Source organism: Agelaius tricolor, unplaced genomic scaffold (genome assembly GCF_023055355.1).
Source record: "Agelaius tricolor isolate 1412-34295 unplaced genomic scaffold, bAgeTri1.0.p SCAF_8, whole genome shotgun sequence".
Classification (NCBI taxonomy): domain Eukaryota; kingdom Metazoa; phylum Chordata; class Aves; order Passeriformes; family Icteridae; genus Agelaius; species Agelaius tricolor.
The window spans coordinates 22337959-22355107 of NW_027269268.1; the positions used below are offsets into that span (position 1 = coordinate 22337959).

The 17149-nt window shown below is 36.0% G+C and overlaps 1 long non-coding RNA gene across 1 annotated transcript in view; it reads right to left on the reverse strand.

The window, feature by feature from the left end:
* Nucleotides 1-15306, reverse strand: part of LOC139592296 (uncharacterized) — a 44742-nt gene extending 29436 nt beyond the window's left edge. Inside the window, exon 1 of the long non-coding RNA XR_011679954.1 lies at nucleotides 15221-15306. This is a non-coding gene — a long non-coding RNA (uncharacterized lncRNA). The remainder of the gene's footprint in view (nucleotides 1-15220) is intronic.
* Between the last annotated feature and the right edge of the window lie 1843 nt (nucleotides 15307-17149).

Here is a 17149-nt window from a genome sequence, read left to right on the forward strand (position 1 = left end):
GCTAGGTCATGTCCCACTCACTGTTGGTTCAAGGTTTTAGTGGGACAGTTATAAATTCGTACTTATTTTGGGTCCAGTGTATCAGTAATTAACTCTTTCTGTTATTAAAAATATTATGCTTATTAAGCCTGGACAGAGAATTATTCTTATGGAGAGTGGGAGAAGGTAGTCAAACAAAGGGCTTAGATTTAATCACTTCTTTTGTGAGCTAAACAGTGTGATATCTTGCATATAATACCAAGATAAAGCAAAAGCTACAGGTATTTTCACCACTGAAAAAATATGACTCAATTCTATGAATCATTATCTATATACCCTTTTTATTTTTTCCTGTGCTGATATCTACAAAGATTTCACTGATTGTGAAATAAATTGTTGTCCTTGTTACTTGCTTTTAAATCTATGGCAGTATTACATTCCATTTGTGACTAAGTGAAGACTGTAAGACCTGACACTTTTAGTGCTTTTCAGCTTCAGAAATTCCCAAATACTTGAGAAATTTAATTGTCTGTGTGTGGGAAAAACAGAAGCCGTAGTTCAAAGAGAAGTTTCTCAGTGGTTTTTATCCACCTTAACCAGACCCTTCATTTGTAGAAGCATAGGGAGGAGTGGCACTTTGGACTTCCTGTGCTCCACAGCAGGCTGGTTGTACCTAACCCAGCCCACACCTTAAAAGCAGTGAAAAAATGGGGAATGGGTTACATTCAACTCATCCCAGGTACCCATGGAAACCAGTGCTGTAAGGAGCAGTGAGGAATGTCTTAAGTGAATTTAAAACGGGACACATAATTGGAGGACTCTTTATTTCATATTTTGTTACTTGGCATTGCTGAAAATGCCTTTCATAGTTTCCAGTCTATCTTTAGTCTCATCTTAGGCTTAGATTGTGTGCTGCTTGGGGAGGAGTTAACCTTGTTTTCTTGTTTCTACTTTTCCAGGTACAAAGGATCTCAGCCTGTTATCTGTTCATACATCCATTTGTAATCATGTAGAAACACTTCCCAAGTTGAGCAAAACAAGAAGTAAGCTTAAAAGCACATAATAGGGGTTTATGATGGTTTGAAACAAGCAGTGGTGAAACCTGCTTATCTTTTAAGTCTCTTAGCTAAAATAAAGTCAGCATTGTTTATAAAAAGAGAATCATGTTACTAAGAACTATCTATAAAAATCTCTTATGAAAAGCTCAGAGAGGCATATTGTTGTTACTGGTTGTAAGAGGTGAGAGTTTCATTTGTGGGGCCTATTTATTGCATAGCAATGCAGTTTGAGCAGCATGTAATTATTAACCATAAAGAACATCTAGCTGGTATTTTTCTTTCTGTCTACCAGCAGGTGAGATTTCACATACTTTCCCTTTTTTTGGTGAATGCCATGATTACTCTACAGTGCCATTCATAAAGATAATTTACACAGGTTTTAGTTGCTTACAGTAATTCTTGGTGTTTTTTGCTTCTCTTTTACTAAACATTTCAGTGTTACCAATAAGTCTGTCTACAGGAACATTTTTTTCTAATTGATCTCTCATTCCTGTATATCCCATCTACATGTACATTTAGGTCATCGTTTGAGTAGATAGGCTTGTTTTTCTTCCTATGCATCAGAATGCTGACCCTGTTCCAGGTTCAGTGTAAAGAGAGTTTTAGAGCTGTTTTTAGCAAGTGATATCTAATATCTAATCTTATAATTGTTTATAGTGGGCTAAATCCCACCTAAATAACAGTGGTAAACAGTTGCCACAGAAATCAAGAGTGTTCTCCTTTGTGACATTGTTTTTCTACTGCAGAGAGAAAGAATGTAGAGGAAAGTAAACATTACATTCTTCATTTGCTCAGGTTAAATACTAGCTATACTGCATCAAAAATGTATTGTTTTGTTTTGATGGCATTTAGATTGAATTCCAGGGATTTCCTATTCCTTCTTTGACCCAGGTCTTTAGAAGGAAGACAAAGGAGGATGGAAATAAAAAAAAGTGCTCAGCTATGCCAGCATTATAAATATACCAATATGCTTGTGCTAACTAACTCAGATAACTCTTTCTGTGGGAATGATAGTTCCTTATACTCCCCTTTTGAGTGCATCTTTCAGCACTCTCCCTGTAGCATTTGCTGCACAGGAAAGCACAATAGCCTGTTACCACATTATCTTTTGCTGTCCAAATGATATGGATGGAGGAGACCCAATATGTCAAGTGGAGACCCAAAGTAGTCAAACTGGTTCCTCTACCCATGTCAACTACTTTTGATGCAGCCCCTCAGCATTTATGTGAGAGCTACAGTGAATGACAAGCTCCAAAGAATGATTTCTGCAAAGGGTAGAGCCGGAGGTAAATTTCAACCCTTCTGAGGCTACACTCTTCCTTTCCCATACTGGCACAGTGGGATGCATGCACAAGCAGCATCTGCCCTTCTGAGGCTGAACAGAATTGTTGTACCTACTCAATACTGTATACTATAGATCATAGTCCAAACAGCCCTTTCTGTTGTACTTCTCTTCCCTGGATGACTATTTGCAGTTTGAGAGTAGGTTTGGGTTGTTTTGGTTATTATTATTATTATTATTCTACTTTATATAGCTAATATACCCACTGTTTTAAAGGCAGCCTCAACATGCCACTGTATGTAGCATGTGAACAAACCATAAACAAGTAGATGTTTAATGATTTTATTCATCTTCAGTAGAACTTAATAATTATTGTGATTATGTTATTAAATGGAACTCTTCAGTTAGCTCATAATAAGTAATATGATTTAGATATTCAGTAAAGTATAAGAAAAAATTACAGCATACCTTCAATGTGTACACAACTCTAGTTTGATGATTAGTTCTCTTGGGATTGCTACTGGCTGGAGCAATGTACTGTAATTAAATAGCTAAATTATAACCAATCTGAAAAATGTAATTCTGAACTATCCCAAAATAGTATAAGCCAAAACCAATCATGCTGAGAAACTAATAGGGCAAACCAAAAATGATAATCTGCTACTAATTAAGATGACATGGAGACAGGCATTTAAAAACTAATTGCTAGCTGACTTTTTTCATTTTTTAAAAAGGTTTTGATGCAGTTCATTAAAGCTGATTTTTTTCTGAATGTTTACTGGCATTTTGTTAAAATCTAGTATTAAAGAAGGAATTTAAAGGTTTAAAGCTGGCCTACCCTGATACTTTGTTTATTTCATACTAAATTTATTGCACATGCAGTATACGACAGTTATGGGACAGAAGTTTTGCTAGTGAGTTGGCCCATATGTTGAATTTACTCACTTATTTAAAGTGATATATTAAGTCTAGAATTCTTTTTGCCAGCTTTGCTCGGAACAGAAGCTAATTGAAACTTGGCAATAGAACCATGGGTAAAACATTGGCATGATATCCTTCAAAAGGCAATATAGGAGTATAATAAAAGAGGGTGTTGCTTGCTTTAGGAATTAAGTCTTAATTCTCTGGTAATTGTTATTGTTTCATTTAACTTGTTGCTCTTAGTGACATCAGTTGTAATTTCCTATAGATGAAAGACTTTTTAAGTTATCTCCTGTCGTTATAAAGTATTTGGGTGCATTTATTGTGACAGATGACCAGGCTTCTTGTCCGATAGATGCTTTTACATGACAATTAAATATCACTGACACAGTGAATGACATTTCATAGCTTTTGTCTCTAAGAGGGGTATGGATATTTTTATTCTATCAGCTTCAAGTAAATAATTAAAACAAAATACAGGAAACTCATTTCTTCAGGTGCTCAGGCTATTTTAATTGCAATACACCTAAAATTTTCAGGGCTATGCTCAAATATTGGTACAAAGTGTTACCTCTTGTTGACTGAAGTTACTGCAATCCAGTTGTTTTCTGGCCTGCACATTCAAAAATCTCAAATTTAACCCAGAAATGATAGAAGCCTTATTTTTTGTGGTGCACAGCTTCCAAGATAACTATATTTACAGTTTGAACACATTCTTGGCATTTTTAAAAATGAATGAGCATTTATGTTTTTTTAATCGTAAAATGACAGCCAAAGTAGAATGTGTTGACTACAGCTCAGTAATCACAAAACTACCAGTCAGAAAAGAGGCTGTCTTTTGATTTTATTTAGAAAAAATTATTAATTAGAAAATAAGAATTACAAAAATGTAATTTTCCTATTCTCTTTTGAAATAGAGACATGAAATATATTTCATCAATTTCTGTCCACGTGGGAGAAATTTTATATGTAAACATAAATATGTGTAATTAAACATAATATATGTGGAATGTACTCTAAAATTTGAAAAGCTTTGTTTGGGTATTTGGAATTTTCAGTCCATAAGGTTAAACATTTCATCTCTGTGTAGTAAGATGGTACAATCTGGCTAAGAGAAACATATTAAACTACTACAGCATACAAAATTCATTTACCATAAGCATAATTTTAAAGCATTTGTTTTGAAATCTATAAATTCTGCCAATGTCAGTTAAAGCAGTGAATTCTACCCTTCAACAGTCAAGTAAATAACAGTAATGATAGTGATAATAGTGTTTTAGCATCTATTCTTAGGCACTGCATCAAAGAATAATGGAACCATTTATGCTGGAAAAGACCTCTAAGATCACTGGGTCCAAACACTAACCTGGCACTGCCAAGTCCATCACAAACCATGTCCCAAAGTGCCACATCCACACATCCTTTAAATATCTCTAGGAGTGGTGGCTCAACCCCTTCCCTGACATCTTATTCAGCTGTTTAAGCACCTTTTCAGAAAAGAAAAATGTGTCTGTTTTTCTACAGTAAATACCTGATCTGCACAGTTGTGAGGCTGTCTGCTGGAGAAAAATAATTTGGGGAACAGAAATTATGCAATCATACCATCATTGAGGTTGAATGGGACCACTGAAGATGCACTTTTTTAATATTAATTTGACTTTGAGAAGTAATGATTTTTCTTGAGATTAAATCAATCTCAAAGGGTAGCTATTTTACATTTAGCTCATTTATGTTTATAGTGAGGCAATAGTAGACAGATAATATTGAAATATGCACTAATGTTTTGGACTGTTGTGAATCCAGTATCACTCAGTGAGAGGAAATCAGGCTTACTGTAGATATTTTACCCCTAGGTGCACTGCAGACAAAAAATAGATGAAAAATAATCTTAACTTGGTCTTGACTGAAAGACTGAAAAAAGTGACGGCTACTAGAAAATATATTATGAGCATATTTTCTGCATTTATGAAGAAGATAAAAATTAGGTTTTTGATGTTTGAGGTATATCTGTCGGAGCCTCAGATGCATGTTTTCAGGTAAATACAGCTTTGCTAGTAGGCATTGTTTTGTTAAAATAGACTATCTAGATGTGTTTTTTATTTTGATAAGGGGAAGGTAGATAGTGGCCTGCTTTCTGGTCAAAGAATTGCTTATTCAAGTCCTTCCTGTGTTTGATCCAAAACACAAATCATGAAAAATTCGTGTTAAGCAGTGACTTAATCCTTGTGTATTTTGCCTTAATCAAACATGTAATCTGACTGTGGAGGGAGGAAAAACAAAAGTGAAAGTTTAATTACTTCTTTCTTAGGTAAAAATGCATAGATAGAATAATCAAAGCCAGTTAATGTTGCTGTCACTTGATTCAACTGTTGAGAGAGAGGTGCTAAGGAAGTTATGTTGAGGAATCCCTGTAGTGCAGGTAGCTCAGGGGGCAGCTGCAGTACCAGCTGCAGGTTGAGCCCTGGGTGAGGACAGTCAAGAGGCAGGAGGCTGTGACCTGGCACTGACCCTTTGAACAAATGGCACAGGGACCTGTGGCCCAGCTGGGTGAGAGGACACTCAGAGACACAGCAGGAGCTGGGACCCCCAGAATTTGGCACACTCACACTGTGAGGGTATAAAAGCTCAGGAGTTCCTCAGTTCAGGATCCTTCCTCTGAGGCACCAGTTCCAGCTCTTATTTTGCTATTTAGTCATTGTACCGAGATTAAATTATTTTAGGAACTGGGATGTCTGGGATTCTGTCCTGGGCCAACACTGGAGGGAAATGTGGTCTGACTGTGGATGTGGGTGTGTAGCAGGAGGGGCCTCGGTTCCAGCTCAGGTGACTGTCAGAGTGGATCCTGAGTGGTTGGACAGGGAAGTGTGCATAATAATAAGGAATTTACAGAAATACTTCTACTTTCACAAAAAAGAGTTATATGCTGCATTAGAGTCCTGCTCTTTATTTTGGTGTTTGGAAAAGATGGGACAGTTTTTGGGTTACAGTGGAAAATGGTGACAGTATTGTCACCCTTCTGTGGCCTCATAAGAAAGATGCTAGGGAAAAAAGTGGGGTTTGAGTTTTACCCTATTTTATTTTGGTTCCTGAAATCAGCTGAAGGAAGTCTTGTGCCTCATTCAATGACTGTAGCTGCCTCCTTGCCCAGTATTCAAAATATTCCTATAGGCTGTACAAAAGAACAAATTGGCTAATATAGGAATTTGGATTATGCTGCAGTGCCTGTGTGCCTGTTTGGAATTTTTTTTTCCCCTTCATAAATACCAAGTGTTGATGTAATTATGCTCCTGCTGAAGTTGGCTGTGCCACCAACTTTGGGAAATTTAACATCATTGAAAATTCCTGTCCTATGATACTGTTGATGTTGTATTGAGTAGCATTTGAAGGTAAATATATCAATCCAAATATGCCACCATTTTCCTGCTTTCAAAATATGTGAAAATATATGAAAAGAAAGGGGGAATTTTTCAGTGGATGTTAACTTACTTGTACATATGTAAACCAAAACATTTTACCTTCTCCTTCTGTTTTGAGGACTTCATTACTGCTGCCACCTATTTCACTGCAGTAGTAACCAAGTCAATGTGCTTTTCTTCTTAATCATTCTTCCTACTCCTTTTATACTTCTGCTTGATTGTTTTACTCTTTCCAACCTAAGAAATAATTTTGGCCATTGTCTGAAATGTCCAATGTTTCACAGGCAGTTTGAGGAAAGAAATGCACATGTGCCAAGCATAAATTATTGAAACTTACAGCTTGATTAGGTGTCAGAGTTGAAGCATGGCATATTTAACTCTACAGTTTGCTTCTTGCCAGTTGCTTAATGGTTCCACACCAGTCTGCTCCAAGCAAAAGATTAGTTATTGTGGTAAATGCCATTCTCCCAAGCTTTTCAGTGATTATGGAGCCAGTGTAAGCCTATTCTCTATACTTAAATTTTACTTCTCACAGTCATAAATTTGGGTTGTAATTAATTGAACAGATAAAGAATAATCGGTGCCCTAGCTCTTGTGTAAAAAAAAGCCCAATCAAACAGCAAACCAAAAGCAGATTATTACATGTAGCATAGTAAGTACATGCATCTATAGTGACAATCATTTCATTGATCAAACATGATGAGGCTCAGTTCTGATACTGAGAAGTTAAGATCGGGAGTTGAAGCCGTGGTATCGTGTATGGGTGTTATGAATACTGTGTGGAACTAAGGTTCCTGCGTGGGCTATGAAAGACCAAGTGAAATCTTGTGATATTCAAAGCAGCCAAAGCATCAAGCAATTTTAAGTTTTCTTTCTCACATTTAGAGCTAACCAAAAGGAAAAACAAAGGACAAAAATAATCCAGGTTAAATCCTTATTCAGAGGTGGAGAAAAATTTCTCCCTGTAGATAAGGTAGCTACCAAAAACTTTATTTGAGAAAATTTGACATGATTTTTTACTTATTTTGAAAAAAAAAGAAATGTGCTAATTCTGCAGGTGTTCTGATTAAAAAAAAACCCCATCTAAATTGCCATTTTCTGTCTTACATACTTTAGAGAAATGAACCAATCCCCAAATGAAATGGGTAACTGAAGCTTTAGAGTGAAGTACTTTATAGAAATATGCCTAGCAGAATGCAGAAACTCTTTTCAGAGAGAATCTGTCTTGACAGGTTCAGCTTGATAAGTGAGCAATGATGTTTTGATTAAAATAAATACAAATCGATTGGATTTGTATAGAAGGTAGTCTTGGAGCTATTCATCCCAGCCAATGTTTTGTTGGCTTGGGGTGCTCTTAGAAGCATAATAATAGGCTCTGGGAAGCTTTGAAGTGAAAAACAAGGTGATGAAAGATCAGACACTTGTATGGCTAGGCAGCTACTGATGGGGAGTTTACAGAATTTCAGGGAGTTTTTTTGGGAAGTGTTGGTTGCCCAAGGTCAAATTAAGTATGTACTTTTCTAAATTTATTTACTCGTCATCCTTTATTGAGATGCTCACATAATTTGTTCAGTTAAAAAAAAGAAATATTTAAGAGAAACTGACAAGTGGAGAGGTGGGACACCAAAAGTCACAAGAGGTGATGGATTTTATAATTGCTAAAGTCTGAGGAGGCTGAATAAAACATCAGTAATAGGGGTACAGTTATGGTCTACAAAATGCATTGACTAGGAAAAACAGCTAGTATTTTCTTACTCTGCAGCTGTCTAATCTTATGATTCATCTTTGAATTTTCCTGTATGTGACATCAACCCACTTGTCATTGCTGCTATTTCTTTTTGTTGTCATTTGTTTACCTTCTTTCAGAAACAGTCTTGAATTTTGCATTGGTTTTAACCCTTTCCTTTGTTTCTTTTCTTACATCATCCTATTCTTCAGATGGTGGGCAATTAGCTTTGATACATAGCTAAATATGCTCATATTAATTTTTTCTATGTCCTCTGAAGTAGCAAGTGTTGCTATCCTCAATGATATTTAGGCACTTGCTGAGCAGCCATGGCACTTAATATGATGTAGCCCTTCAAAAGCTTCAGTCATGACCCCATCTTCTGCCACCTGGCTTCATTTTACTGACCTGATTGGATTTAGTGTGATATGATTCCTCAGTCCCAAATGCTGCCTCATCATATAAAATAAGCAAAAAACCCCCAGCTATTGGCATTATTTATGGCATTATTATTGACCTGCTTGTTTATTTAAACAAGCAGTTCAAATGATACACCGGAAACATGTGTGTGCTCAGTAATTCAGGTAAGATCTTTGGCCTTTAAATGGAGAATCTGGTATTGCAGTAGCAGCTGTTTATGAATCACAGCTGGTTCCAAACCACAGAATCAGTGTCTTACAGTGGGAGTGCAAGAAAGGGAGATGTGGCAAAAGTTTTCAGAGCAGCAATCTAATGGTGCCATGGTTACATTTAAGGAGCTTGAAACTCTTTGCTGAAGCTCATGTTTTAAAAATACCCCAAAAGACTTTGAACCACTGGAACCAAATAGTTCCCAAAATGTCATTACATGTTGAAGTACAAGGTTAATGACACCCAACTTCTCAAATGTGTAACTCTGTATGTGTGGTTTTCTGTAATTTAATTTTTTTCTGTTCACTTTTAGGGAATCTCTCTAAGTTTTGAAGAGCAGCATGGAGTATTGTGCTGGCAACTCTCCAGATGCCTGAGGGTAGCAAAAATTTGCATATTCCTTTGAATTATTTTACGTTTTTAATACATCTATTTGAATTCTGGATTAGATAAAAATGAAACTGCCTTTAATGCATTAAGACCTTTCACTATGCTGTTGTGGATGGAGAAAAGAGAAGAAAATTCCTGAGATTATGCTTATTGTCTTTGAAAGCTATGCTGTATATTTTTTGTCTCTCTGGTGCTTTTGTAGCCGTTAACAAACAAACAAAAAAACCCAACAAAATATATAGAAACATATCCTCAAAAAATGAAAAAAAGGTATAGATGGTATTGATGATGATATATCTTCCCATTTTTTCTTAATGGTTTAATTTTTTTCTTTCATCTACAGTATCTCATTTCACCTCTCTATTGAACAGTTTGTCTTCCTCACCTCTCCAAATTACTTTCTTACTCCTTGGGTTTTCTTTTTTTTTTTTTTTTCTAAGCAACTTTCTCTATGACTCTTGCAGAAATGTTTATATAAAAGGTATATTAGGTCAGTTGGAGAATTTCTCCCAAACTAGGGCTGTGGTCCATATAAGCAAAGGACCCTAAACTCTCTGTGACTTTGCCTGAGGTCTGAAGGGCCCACGGGTCTTCCTAAAAAACTTTATTACAAAAGCTACCTAGCAGAAAAAAATAACCAATTAGTATTTGAAAGTAAATCCATATTTTATAAAGAGCTTGGTGGTGCAAATAATGTGTGTGATAGGAATTGTATGTACAGAGAGAAAAAGCATTAATTTTGTAAGATCTATGTTAGTAAGGTAAAATTCTTTATGAAAACTTGGCTTTTTACTGAACTATTTTTAAGCCAAACAGTGTGGCCATAAGTGATAACAGATATTGCTAATTTGAGATAAAATATCAAATGTTGCTGCAAAGAAAGTGCAAATAATATTTTATTAATGTAAATTTTCTTTCTCTCACCTCATATATCTAATTATGGGTGAAAGAGAAGTAAATCCACTTTTCATGTAAGGTTGTTAACTTGACAGTGTCCCTTTAAGTTGTGAGGATGTGCAGAGTAGTTGGGAATGTGAGATACTGTAGGGTACCAAATGTGTGATGTGATGTTGCTAGGCAACTCCCTTATTGTTTTAAACAAACCTCATAGAACTGGCAACAGCTGTCAAAGCTCTTGGCTCTTGACAGTAACACAGACCTCAAAAGAACTTAGAACAAAAATCTCCCAAAATAAGCTATAATATATAACCCAATCCCACAGTGCTAGCAAACATGTGAACCTATTTGTTAAGTTAGCAGATACAGTTATCTGTTACAATTCTATAACCAGTATTTCATGACAACTATGTAATCTGTTTACATATATTTTAAAAAAAGCCCAAACCCCAACTGTTAGTACATCAATTTGTCTTTTTAAAAGAATGCCTTTCAGAGCTGCCAATGGTAGCAAATCTGTTCGCATGTATTCAAAAAGAGCATCATATGTGTGCAGGCAAGAAAGGCAAAATGTTACATAGAAGAATAGCCATGTGTATGTTTGTGGATTTTTTCCTTTTATCTGCTGTTGAATTTTGTATATTTTGGTAGGTCAGAAACAGAGGTGAGATCATTTCTGTCAATATTACAGTCCATAAAAATTGATTTAGATATAGCACACTAACATCTATCTATATGGCAAAGCTTTTAAAACAGGAACCAGCCCCCAAGATTTCAAAAGGGAACCCAGATCTCTCCTGAAATAACCCATGATCTGTCAAAATTTTTGACACTAGGAGATAAGTAGGTCTGTAAACAGCTTCTTGTCTGGAAATCGTGTGGAATGTGAAAAATAGAGAGTAGCTCCTTACAGGTTTTCCACTTCCTCCTGACTGCTTGAAAACAGCCCAGCTTAAATCCAGCTGCGGGGCAGTGCTGGGCTTCTGTTAATGTTCCTTAGTGCAGCATCAGAGCTCACATGCAGCATCACACAAGCTTGTCTGGCTGGCTGTTGTATTATTCACACCCCACCAAAGCGCAGGTGAAGTCAGTGTCTCAGTGTCCGGGTATTCTCCTCATTGCTGTGTGAATGATCTCACCATCACACTGCTGGCAGCAGCTTTGCTTTATCTCTGCCCATAATTGTTCAGTTTTCTCTGTTCTGGTCAACAAAACACAAACTTGAATGCCTAGCTAGTTAAAGCTGTCACAGGAATCTTCTGAGCTCTAGAGATGCTCTCTGTGGTGAAATGAGTGTTTAAATATAGAGAGCAGCTGTTTTTCAAGTTGCTGCTTCACCCTACAAATGACAGACTAGCATAGATTAAGCCTGACTACCCTAGACCCTAGAATGTATGATTTTCTACTTTGTTTGATGTTTTTATCTATATCTATCCAGTTAAGATTTCACCCTGAAGGGAGAATTTTTTCCACTATAAATTTTGTCAAACCTTAGCCTTGTTTTTGGAAAACTTCAGAATGTGAAAATAGCTCAGTGGTTCAGACTATGAGTTGATGTAGCATGATATCCTGACTCTAAGGCATGCATATGCTGATGTCTGAAGAAAAATAAAAAAGAGTTTAAGAGAATATAAATCTTCCTCAAGGTATTCTCTTGTTCTCTGACTGTATTTTGGTGAACAGGATTTCCTGAGCTTTGTGTCATTTAGATATTTAGGCATTTAGTGTTGATATGGTTGCAATTCAGTAACATTTAGAAATTCACTTTGCACGCTCTTCCTCTGAATCCACAAAACTTTTTGCATCCACCATGTCTTCTGGCTAGGAGTTTCACAATTCAGCGTAGCAGTGTGTAGGGAATCACAGCCTTTTGTTTGTTCCGAGCCTGTACCTCTTAGTCTCACTTCATTATGCCCAGTGCTCATGTAGACAGAGGCAGTGAATAATCTAGTCAGTTGTTCACCATGTCCATACAATTAATGATTTTGTAGGCTTTGATCTCCTCTTTGCTCAAATTGAACAGTCCTGGGCTATTTAGTTGTTCAAATGGAAAGTGTAATTTATTTTTGCTTGTTTTTTTCCAGTTCTTTTGTTCATTTTTTGGGAATTGGAGAGAAAGAGATTCAAGGGGTAAAAGAAGGATGTTTTCTACTGTGGTGTAATGTTTTGGGGTTTTCTTCCATTTTTCTTTCATAGTAATGCCTAGAATTTAAGCTGCTTTTTTGACTGCTGCCTAGTACTAGTCCACTGTTGACTGTGACATATTGCTGTTTTCCCACCCCAAGCCATTTCATTACAGAGAAAATGTTCAACTCTTCCCCATAGTACAGACTTATCACTTTTCCAGCAACTTTTTCTGACAACAGCCAATCTAGCTGTTTATTTGCTGTTGTTTTCTCCAGTTTCAAAAGCAGTGGAACATTTTTTAAAAAAATTAAGTATTGATTGAGGGAAGAGGAGGTCATCCAAATGTTTTTATCTGTCAACTGCTATCTGTGAAGCAGGGTTTTCCCTTAGTGGGATCAAATGGAGGGCAGCAATTCAATCTGAAGTCTCTGTGGGAACGTTAGAGAATATTTGAACATCTGCTTTGAGAACCCACTTGAAGAATAACCCTGCACAATAGAGGAGGAACATATGGACTGCATGCTGAAGTGAAGACCACAGGTAATACTGTTGGCACAAGCAAAAAGAGGAAAATGCTCGTATAAGTTACATGGAGGTTACATAGGTTACAAAAAATAATTATTATTATGTAGTAATATATGCAATTTTGCATTTTTAAAATAATAGTATAGCAATGAATTTATGGATAGGCAAATGATCACTATGGCGTGAAAGTCAATGGAAACTTAAGTGCCCTGAAAATTAGGCAGAAAATATGTAATAATATTTTCTCTGTTGTTTATTTGGAACTAATACTCTCATATTAGCATTTTGTTTCTGCAAGAAGATCGTGAGCAAACAGAAAAAAAATACCACAATTCTTATGCAATGAAAAGATGGCTATTACCAGCTGCTCTCCCAGTATAAATCAGAGTCTATTTTTCAGGCCTGCTGAAAAATAGAGTTCTGCTTCATCCCTGGGTTTTGGGTCTCCAGCATGGACAGAAGTGTTGCAAGTTCTGGTATATTATTGGGGTCTGTCTACATTATTGTTGCATGAGTTGGCAGGATGATGTGCAAGAAAATGTATTTATGCTTTTAATCCTGTGTACTGTACTATTAGTGTTATGCCTATAGATGTGTCAAATCAGCAAGTGTTGATTTTATGGCCCGAGTCATGAGAAGGCCCATTTTCCCTATGTTAATTGAGACAGTTTTTGAATGTATTTCAGTTTAGTCATTCAGGGTTTGTAAATATTAAATTTACTTTAACACTTATTTCATATAGCTTCTGAAAATAATATGCTTTGGCTTTATATGGCGCAAACATGATTGAACACAATCTGTAAATTATATGGTTCAAGATATTAAATATATACAGAAAATAGTACACATACATTGAAATTCAGTGTCTCCTTTTATAGAAGTTGAAAAAGATTTTTCAGTAACTTTTCTTTTCTGTAATGCAGACATAGTTACATGGAGCTTAAGGTCTAGGCTTCTAACTTGGAAGGACTGGTTACATAAATGAAAGATCAAAAAGGAATTCAGGCTAATATTCTCTCTGAGAAACTTCTCCAGTTTTAAGACCACCCTAACCATATGGTCAATAAGTAAAAAAAAAAAAAATCATTTATTTAAAAAAACTGAGTTACATTTATGTCTACAGTCCTTCTTACTGGCCCAGTTTTCTATTCCCCAGCATGAGTTAGAATCAACATCAACACAAGCATCTCAGGAAAAGATGGACAAGATGACACTATCCATTCTATCCTATACTACTATCCTATGTTTAACTTTTTATTCATTTCTGTCATGGTTGTAAAAGAGTGAAGACTGATAGTACTAAGCTGTGGAATACGCTTTTTGCCTAGAGCACATAGAATATTACACACTGTCAAACTAAAGCTTGATAAGTAGTGATAAATTTCATGACATGGAAAAATTACATGACCTCAAGTATCTTTTTCATGGGTTGAATTACCAAATAATGCTCATCTTTTGCCAAATTCTATTTGAAAATATTTACATTTCTTTACATAGAGTTTTCAACAACTACACCTTTTCCATTGGGTAACAGTTCCCCGTGCATGTAAGTTCTGCTTAATGTAGTAGTAATTGCATGAATAAACTATCCTGCTTTCTCAAGTCATGTGAGCTATTAGTATAGCTATCTAAACTCTTAAGATTTGACTTACAAATTCAAAAGGAACATCTGCAGCACATACAAGATGTTGTAAACTTGTCAAATTAGAGAAATTTTGAGTAACATATAATTAACTTTGGATGACACATAACTCAGTACACTCAGAAACTTTCTATTTTTCTAATAATAATGAAAATAAACTTCAGTTATTTACCCTACTCACATTTGTAGTTTGAAATAAAAACTTTAAAAGGTGAATCACATTCATAGTCACTTGGTAGGAAATAAGAAACAAACCAAAATATACTCATGTTTTCACATCATTTTTATAGCTAGGTGGTTACAAGAGCTGAAGATGGTTTCCCCATAAGCATTACTAATACCCAGAGTCAGAAGAGTACCATTTAATCTGATGTACCAGAACCATATTTAGCTTAGTTATGTTCCATTCACTCTATCCCTGAGTAAATTGCTTTTTCAAAGTAGGAATTTGTGTCAAAAAAGCTTGCAAAATCACAGCCTAAAATGTCTTTCCTAAAAAAAAAGAAAAAAAGTAGTAGGAGCCAAGAAACATCAAAGGATAAAGTTTGCAATTACAGCAAAACTATAGAAAAAACATAGTATGTAAATTTACTGTTTACAAATGTAAAGTGCTGTGAGGAAACCTACCTATCTCTGGGGTACTGTGGTTCAGCAGAGTAAAGATTTAGCTCTCCAGCTCTTCACAGCTCATTTTACTTCTGCAATTACACTATTTTGCATGCAAGTGGTGAAATGCGTAGGTAAATGCCGATTTACCACATTAGCACTTCAGAGGGAAGTGATTTTTTTGAGGATGGAAAATGGAATGAATAAGAGTGTATCAGATTTTATTTTTAATCTCTCTTGGTTTTTCACCAGGAACATTAGGAACCTTCTTGCTCCAGTTGCAGATATTGATGTACTGAGTTAATCAGTGCCATATCTAGAAGGTGTTGATTGCTTGCTTCAAATTTAGTGAAACTACAGCGGCATGAATTTTCACCTGCTCTTCAAAAGCTCATTCATCTCCCTGGATGCCTAAAATGCTCACCCTTCTTCAGAGCTGCTTGTACTGAACTCTTTAAACTAAAGAGAGCTTGGATATGCTAATCAGATATCCATCTGTAAAATTTGTTATGAAGTAGCAGAGAGTAATGTGTGAGCCTGTCAGCCTTTGTAGATCTCCAACACCTAGGGCATGAGTAGCCACAGCAGTAGAGCCATTAAAGTTGAAAACATGGGTGTTGGATGCCAAGGTACTGCTGAAATTCCAGAGATACAACATAGCTGTGCTGTTTTGAATTTTTGTCATTTATCCTCAGTTTTATCTGCTTGGTACTAAACAGTGACATTTAGACATTTGGTTGTAGGAGCCCAATAAGGGACAAACCATGAAGAAATAAAATGGCAAAATGAAAACAGCTTTTATTTTGAGCTAATTAAAATGGTTCATTTTCCTAGGGCTAGCTGTAAGTACTAAATCTAAAAAATAGGCTGTTAGCAAAGTAAAATACAGAAAGAAATTCCCAATGCTTGGATGAACACATAGAAGAGGGTTTTGGAGAAAAAAACTTATACAAGGAGGATGAATGGACTTTTCCTATTCTCTGATGCAGATAAATTAGATAGTGCCCAGTTGAGTTGCTTTGTTGAGCCTCTGAATAGGGAGTGAAGTGACAAAAGGAAATATCAAGATGTGTTGACATATTGTTTTTTTGTTTTTAAATCAGGACTTCTGAGAAATAAATGTAGTTATTTACTTCAAAACAATTAGTTATAAGTCATTACAATGTCAGAGGATGTTGAAAGACAAATATTAAGTGTAGTGCATGGCTACATCTCAAAGAGCTTTTTTGGATAATCTGGCCTTAAGTAGCATAGGGCCTGAGAAGCCAAGTCTATCATGTACTAGTGCACTTGAGCAGAATGTTTTTGTGACACCTTGTCCTTAATGACATTTTTATCTGTAGGTACTGAATGCCTTTTAAAAATCTGAAACTTGCTGCTTGATGAGTCATCACAAAGAAGCCAGGGAGATGGAGGGTGTTAAACTGGCTTCCAAAAAATACTGATGCCAATTTCCCTCTTATTCTGTTTGTTCCTTTTCATTTGTTGTTTTGGTGGGGTTTTTTTGTTTGTGTTTTTTGGGTTGTTGTTCTTTTTTTCCCAGAAGTAAGAGGCTGTAGAACCAGTATGTGTACTAATAAATACAGAGGGAAAATCACTAAAGAGGGTCTCATGAGTGCTGAGAGAAAGAGCTGATAAAAGATCTTTACCTCACTGTCTAATATTGTATCTGAAGGATTCCAAGAGCAGTGTGAGGGCACAGCCTCCTGGTTTCATTTACTGTTAGTCTAGCCAATGTATTTATTGACTCACATGAAACACGTCATTATTTGCACACACACAAATTAAAGCAAACCAAAGGCCCTTATTTCTCATTGTTTATTGACGTCACTGGCTGACAGTGAAACAGGGTGGATGGAATAAAGCATGTCAGTTGTTTTCAGGATGACAGAACATGTGCTGATGCAGGATGATTGCATTGCCTTTTACTGCCTAAAAGCCTGTAACTAA